The following is an 8,441-nucleotide window of genomic DNA, read 5'->3' as shown; positions in this document are numbered from 1 at the left end:
CTACTTCCGTAGTGATACTGCCTCGGAAACCCAAGGAGAGGTCGTTATGAGTCGGGGCCGACTCGATGGCAAACAACAACAACAACAACAGAGATGCCATTACTGTTCACTGTTCATAGAGGAAGGTGTCACTTACACTTTACTGAATGCGAACCTTGACTATCTAGCACTTCTGTTGAATAACCCCTACTTTATATGGAAAACCAATGGTAGTGGTTTTTTGCTTCTCCTCACCATGACTTTTTGATTTAGGATGAAAAACACAGATGGAACAATTTGCTCACCCGAGGGAATTGGCTCTAAAATTAAAGCTTCATAAAGTCTTAAAAAACATTAAATAAGTGGACGTGGATTTTTTTTTTTAACATATTGATAATGGAGTGGAGAAAAAAAATTATTTGCTCTGCCCACGGGGGATTGTCTTGAGATATCTTTGATCTCACTATGTCACCTTTTCGCTTAAATGTGATTCCAGAATATTGATTATTTGTGCATCAGTCCCCAGGATAGCACAGTGATTTGCTAACTTTCTCACTGCGATACTACAATGAATGTGAACTGTTTTATATATTTGTCATTGAATTAAAATACGATTAAAAATGTAATGATGGAAACATCTGCTGAAACCTACTGACCCCTTTCTCTCACTGCAGTATTGCTAAAATTCCCCACTAAATCCCACAGCCCTAGATTCATCACTTAAAAGAGGCAAATATTGACTCACAACGACAGGTCTGCATGATTTTTATCGAGAAGTTGAAGGTTTGCCATGTTGCTCTTGAAGGAATCACTGGGAGTTGACAAGACTTTTATATGACCGATTGTTAATTTGCATAACTGTGACCTTTGCTACATGGGCGCAATTGCATGAGGTGGAGTTTGAAACCATACAAAGGAAAACAAAAAGAGGGAACATAGAAAGGAGGTAGAAGAAGTAAAGGGCTTTAAGAATTGATCATGTATAAGATAAAATGATTTCTTTTTTAAAAATGAATATCTTGGAATGAATGTTATAAAATTATGTAATATCTTACAATCACTCTTGCTTGTACTACTGGAATGAAAGGGTTAACGGGAATCTACCCTCAAAAATAAAATACTCCTATAGAAAAAGCCCTGTGATTTAGTATGAAAGAAACATGAGGACATAACATATAATGGCCATTTGCTTGAGTAAGCAGGTGTGAAAAATACCCAAGGGAGTTGCATGCCAACATGTGGAAATATCTCCGACTCTAAGCCCTTGTAATTACACAGCCTCTCCCTTTGGGCTTCCTTGTTTATTTGTCTGTTGGTGGTTGCCTGAACTTTTTAAATTAAAATTTTGATGAAAAGAAAGTTCCTGCCTTAAAACCATAGTTTGCAATCCCAAGAAGGACTCCAGAGGGTACTTCTAAGATTTTATGAAGATATTTTTAAAAATCAGTTTTATTTTTATTGTGCCTTCCACTTTTTTCTTTGCTCTGGTTAGGAGAAAATTAATTTAGAAAATAAAAGTAAGTGGCCCCCAATGTCTTCCAAATTGTTTTCATTATACTTTATAGAAATTAAACCTGGGAAGCTTGAAGATTTGGGAGGTTTGTAGTGTTTAAAGATTAGTAAGAAAAGAAAGGACACATTTGATTTTTCTCTTTAAAGGAGAGGAGTACACCAATAATGGACCACATAGGAAGGAACAAACAGGAATCAAATTGACAACATCTGTGGAAAAAGATGATGAAGAAGCTCAATATCATTGGTCAGAAAAAGGCCAGGGCCAGCTGCAGACTAGACTATCTATTGTTGCTATGCAAGTTCAAGTTGAAGGTGACAAAATTAAAATAAGTCTTCAGGAGCAAAGTGATGCCTGTGGGTACATCTCACCTGAATGTAGAGACCATTTAAAGACTAGATCTAATATATTAAATACAAAAGAACAAAGACCAGACAAGAGGTGGGATGACATCAAGGGCATCATGCATGAAGAAAGCAAACGGTTACTGAAAAGACCAAAATGGATGCCAGAAGAGACTCCAAAACTTGTTCTTGGATGTAGAGTAGCTACAGCTAATGGAAGAAATGATGAAGTAAAACTGCTGAACAGAAGATTGCAAAGGGTGGCTTAAGCAGACAAAGTAAAGTATTATAAAGAAATGGACAAAGACGTGGAGTTAGAAAACCAAAAGGGAAAAACAGTCTTGACATATCTCAAGCTTGAGATGCTGGGAGATTAGTAGTGTCTCGAGATTGGTAAGGAGTGAAAGGATGCACTTCATTTTCTCTTTAAAGGAGAGAGGAGCTCTGGTAGCGTAGTGCCTAAGGCATTTGACTGCTAACCAGAAGGCTGGTGGTTCAAACCCACCAGCCACTCCTCAGAAGGAAGGTTGGGCAATCTACTTCCATAGTGATATCGCCTCATAAACCCCAGAAGGGGTCACTATGAGTCAGATCTTACTCGTCAGCAGTGCATTGCATTGTTGCATTGTTTAAAGGAGAGTAGTATAGCACCATGGACCACACAGGAAGGAATAAACGGGAATCACAGAACTGAAGACAAAAGTCAAGCCTCAAATAGCATTATTGAATAATTCTGTGGCCAAAATATTGAATGATGAAGAAAGCATCAGAAGATGAAGGAATGCACAGAGCCAGTGCATCAAAAAGAGTGGATCAATATCAGCCATTGGAGGAGGAAGTTCATGACCAAGAGTCACTAGCACTGCAGGAAGAAGTCCAAACTGCACTGGCGACATCGGTGCAAAGCAACGGATAGAAACACCAACTGAGATGTTTCAACAAACGGATACAGCGCTAGAAGTGCTCACTCATCTCCCTAAGAAATTTGAAAGACAGCTACCAACTGACTGCCAGATATCCTTGTTCATACCCACTCCAAAGGAAGGTGGTCTAACCAAATGCAGAAAGTATTGAACAATATTGTTAAATCCCAAGCAGGGAACTTGTGCTGAAGACAATTCAAAACCAGTTTCAGCAGCACATCGGTAAGGAACTGACAGAAATTCAAGCTGATTCAAAAGAGAGTGTGGAATAAGGGGTATCATTGCTGAGGTCAGATGGATCTTGGCTGAAAGAAAAGAATATCAGAAAGATGTTTACCTGTGTTCTATTGAGTAGGCAAAGGCATTTGATTGTGTGGATCACAACATATTATGGATAACATTGTGAGGAATGGAAATTCCAGAAAACTTCATTGTGCCCAGGAGGAACCTGTACATAGACCAATAGGTAGTTTTTCAAACATAGCCAGGGGATATCGAATGATTTAAAATCAGGCAGGGTATGTGCCCGGGTTGTATCTTGTCATCATATTTATTCAATCTGTGTGTGCTGAATGGATAATCCAAGAAGCCGGACTGTATGGGGCAGAATGCAGCATCAGGATGGGAGGAAGACTGACTAACCACCTGTGATATGCAGTTGATACAACTTGACTTGCTGAAAGTGAAGAATGCTTGAAGCACGTATTGATAAAGAGCAAAGATTACAGAGTTGAGTATGAATTACACTTCAACATGAATACTTTTAAAAATCCTCACAATTGGACTAATAAGCAATATTAGGATAAAGTGAGACGAGACTGAGTTTGTGTAGGGTTTCATTTCATAGTTCCACAATCAACACCCATGGAAGCAGTGAACAAAAACTTAAATGATGTATTGCTTTGGGCAAATCTGATACAAAGCCACTTTTGAGATGTTAAAAAACAAAGATGTCACCTAAGCACTACGGTGTGTCTGAATCAAGCTAAGGTATTTTCATTTTCCTCAAATGCATGTGTAAGCTGGACAGTGAAAAAGGAAGACCAAAGAAGAATTGATACCTTTGAATTATGTGTTGGTGAAGAACATTGAACATAACATGGGTGGATGGAAAGAAATAAAGCCAAAATATTTCTTAGGAGGAAGGATGGCAAGACTTTATTCCATGTATTACCTTGGAGATACTCTCAGGAGGGACCGTTCCCTGGAGAAGGACACAATGCTTGGTAAAGGAGAGGGTCAGTGAAAAAGGGGAAGACCCTCAACGAGACGGACTGACACGGTGGCAACAGCGATGAGCTCAAGAACATTACATTGGTTGTATCGTTGCCACAGGACCTTTTCTGTTGTATGTAGGATCTCTATGAGTGGGCACTGACTCAGCACCTAATAACAACAACACAACAATAATGTTAACAGTATCTGCTGTTCATTAGAGTTTCTTCATCTAAATACTATTTTTATGATCAGGGAAAAAACTAGGATTAAAGAGACAGTACTTGGGCAAATGAAGTTACCATTGAAAAATGAAAAACTGTATAGGATACTTTTCTTGATTTTGTTACTATCTGAATCTATACAAAATACAAAAAACATAAGGAAAGACAATGAAACTTACATTAAAAAAAATTAAAAGACACAACATTTAGGTCCTTGTTTTTTTTTTTTGTTTGTTTGTTTTTTTTTTAATTTTTTTCCCCTTAGGGAAGGCATCTTTCTTTTTGTTTATTATATCCCCCTAGTGATATCATTACTTCTCCAGAGAAATGTAAAATATTGTAGAAAAAAAGATTGAGAGGATTAAGGTCTGAGTCAAATGAATGAGGCCTAGTTGTTCCATCATCCTTGGATTCTTTGAGATTCTCTAATGTCCTGGTAGCATAGTGCCTAAGGCATTTGACTGCTAACCAGAAGGCTGCTGGTTCCAACCCACCAGCCACTCCTCCAAAGGAGGGTTGGGCAGTCTACTTCCGCAGTGATACCACCTCGGAAACCCAAGGAGGGGTCACTATGAGTCGGATCTGACTCGAAGGCAAACAACAACAACAACAAAGTGGTTTCAGAAACCCTAACCCAGACCCTTCCAGCACTGGCCCAGGGCGGGACTAGGCTGCTGAGGCAGAGTTCATGGCTGTGGGCAGGAGCCCTCGGCGGCGCCCAGCGGGCACATGCTGTGCGCAGAGCCTGGCTCCTCCGGCTGCTCAGCCAGGCGGCAGGCCACACTGCACAGCCCCTCCCCGTCGCCGCTTCTCACTCTGCCCTGGTTGCCACCGCCACCAACTGACCTCGGGCCTCTGCCAGTAGCTGGCAGCCGCAGTGGCCCTGGCTGTGTGGAGGAGGAAGACCAGCGCGGGGTCCCATGAGGTTTGAATACGGTGTCTGCGCAACATCCACATCCCATCATGGCTTATTTCACAGAGCAGGGGGGAAATCTTCGTGATGGTGGACTAGGCAATGATTTAACAGATTGGAAATGCAAACGAGGGACGATGAAAAATTGATGGCGGCCTTCATCAGAGTTAAAGCACTTTTGCACTTTGAAAATCACTGACAAGAAAGTAAGACAAACGACAGACTAGGAGAAAGGCTTTGCAAACACTGTTTTGTTTTTTAAGAAAAAAAGAAACCCTCAAATCACAATATATAAAACAAAAAAAGTGCCTTCCAGTCAACTGCACCCATAGCGACTCCTGCTTGGGTTTCCAAGGCTGTATCTCTATGGAAGTAGATTTCCCAATGTCCTTCTTAGGAGTGGTGGGTGGCTTTGAACAGCTGGCCTTCTGGTTAGCAGTCAAATGCCTGAGGCACTTACGCCGCCAGAGCTCCCATCATGTATAAAGGAATACAAAAGCCTAAATTAAAAATGGATAAATATCTGAACACTTTGTCGAAGAAACAATGTGGATGGGAACAAGCACACGGTAGCCTGCTCTTGATCGGTATCCTTGAGAGAATCCACATTAAAACCACAACGAGGCCCCACTGCAGAGCTCCGGGCTGTGCGTGCGTCGTGGACTCATAGCGGCCCCACCTGACGGCGCAGACCTGCCCCATGGGGTTTCTGGGCTGTCATCTTTACGGGAGCAGGTCCCCAGAACGTTTCTCCCACGGAGCTGCTCAATGGGTTCAAACCGCTGACGTGTGGACCAGCAGCTGAGGGATTCACCATTCCTATGCCACCAGAGTGCTCGACACAGCTACCAACCAAAACCAAACTCCCTGCCATGGAGCCTTTTTCTAATCATAGCGACCCCTATTGGGTTTCCGCGGCTGTAAATCTTGTGGAAGTAGATCGCTCATCTTCCATCTGCTGAGTGGCTGCTGGCTTTGAGCCACTGACCTTCCAGTTAGCAGTCAAGTGCTTTATCCACTAAGCCACCAGAGCTCCTTACACAGCTCCTAGAAGGGCTAATATTAAACAAACAGGTAAAGAATGACAGGAGCAAATGCACGCATATATGCAGAGCACTTGGAACTCTCACATGTTGCTGATGGGGGCGCACAATGGCCCTGTTGTGTTTTATAACAGTTTGGCAGTTTTTTTATAGACATAAATGTAACACAGACCATAAGGTCCAGCAATCCCAGTCCAAGGCATTTATCCAGGAGAAAAGTAGAATGCATCCACACATTTACCTGTACCAGAGTATTCAGAGTGGTTTTATCCATAGGGCACAAACCCAGGGACAAACCAAGTACCCATCCCTTGTGGAGGACTAAACAAGATGAGGCAGGCATGCAAAGGAAGGCAGATTTATGAATCAATAACAAGGAATGACCCACGGATGGCTGAGACAACATAGATTAACCTCAAAAGCGTTTTGTCGTGTGAAAAAAGGCGGACTCAAACATCTACATACTGCATAATTTCACCTATCAGATTGTCATAAAAAATGAAAACCATAGATACAGAATTCAGAGCAGTAGTTCTCGAAGCCTCAAAATGCGAGGTTGACCAGTGGGCAAGAGAGGTTGTGAATTTTGGAGAACGTTTTCTGTCCGTATTTTGGAGGTGGTTGCTCTTTATAAGTTCCACAGGTCCTTCAGGTGTACATTCATTTCACAACATGAATTTTGCTGTACTTAAATCACATTTCAATAAAACTGAAAATTCTATGGTGTATAAACACATGTCCACACTTTTAGAGAGAGTCAGGTCATTTTTGAATGCCTTCTCTTGAGCTAAGTATGTGGAATTTTTTCATTAACTTCCTCCTCTTCTTTCTTAGGTATTTGCTATTTTTGTTATGTTTTCCTTGTATGTAATTTAGGTTTGAGTCTTTCCATTTACCACACAATAAAGAATAATCTACTCAATGCAGGTTGATGTCTGGAAAGTAAGTTCCTGGATCTTGGTATCTGTGAGAACACAGCCAGTGCCTCCAATCTTCTCCCCACTGGAGGCCACCTTTGATGCCTCTTCCTCACCGCAGCAGGTGAGAGCTGGAGAGATTGGCAGCGGGGTACCCGGGAAGCTCTAGCAGCTGGGCTTTCCAAAAACCTAGCCTTGAGGTCTGCAGTTTCCATGGCTACTGGCAAGACCAAATTTGAGTAGGCTAGTGCTTAAAAACAGTCAAATAATTTTAATATAAGGTTGATCTTATCAGATTCAAGGGTAGATTATAAGCAGTCTTTATATATTAGAAGTGACTTTATTTCTTATTTGACACAAATTTTATTTAAAAAAATAAGTAAATGTAAGTATATTATACATTTTAAAAATTTATTTTCTAGAGCAAAAAATGAAGAAATGTGGCCACCTTGATATAAAAATTTGCTGGACTTATTATAGTTAGATAATAGATGGAAAATTTACCAAAATGACCTAAATATAGATAAGTGCTTAAAATTTAGATCAATCATCTTTATAGACTTTTATCAAATGGACAAATGAATCTTAAAGCTAATAATACAGATAACAATTTCAGGCTCAACACCTCTTAGTAATCTAGAATTATGAATAAGGTATTGAAAGGAAGCCATGAGATAAAGAACAACTAACAACAATACAAAATAGCAATTAATAAGTATACTGGTTTCTGCATTAAATATATCATATACAGCACATATGTAATTACTATGCTATATATGTGTTTTTATATGTATATAATATTACATATTTATTCAAATATATATATATATCCATATATCTTTTCCCAAAAATTTTACAAAAATATTATGCTATCTTATATTTACGAACAGGAAGGGAAGTTTTAAAATATAGTTAATGTTAACAGATTTTGGTATGTGTGTTTGTTATAAATTACTTTTATATAAGTACAGGTAGTCCCTGACTGAGGACATATTTGAGTTATGATAAATCATGCTTACAATCATCTTTTTTTGTTGTGCATCTTATCATTAATAATATGCACTACATACAATGTTTTAGCATGTAATTTACTGATATTATCATTCACAGATGTTAACTTGCAAATGTTCAATATTATAATTCACTGTTCAAAACACTGCCATATAGCAGGATATGGCTTGGTCTACAATGAAGTCAGCGACACTGTTGGAATTCATAATGGATGGAGAGTTGAGTGATGTTCAACTCTAATGATATATGACAACTGAACTACGCTGGCACCCTGACATCCCTTACAACTCTGACTTCATTGTTAGGACAGTGACATTGATTTAATTGTAGACCAAGACTATAGTGTGCACTTATTCAGC

This window comes from Orycteropus afer, unplaced genomic scaffold (genome assembly GCF_000298275.1).
Source record: "Orycteropus afer afer isolate SDZICR_OR568_19922 unplaced genomic scaffold, OryAfe1.0 scaffold00458, whole genome shotgun sequence".
In the NCBI taxonomy this organism is placed as follows: domain Eukaryota; kingdom Metazoa; phylum Chordata; class Mammalia; order Tubulidentata; family Orycteropodidae; genus Orycteropus; species Orycteropus afer.
This window is presented reverse-complemented; position numbering follows the sequence as displayed.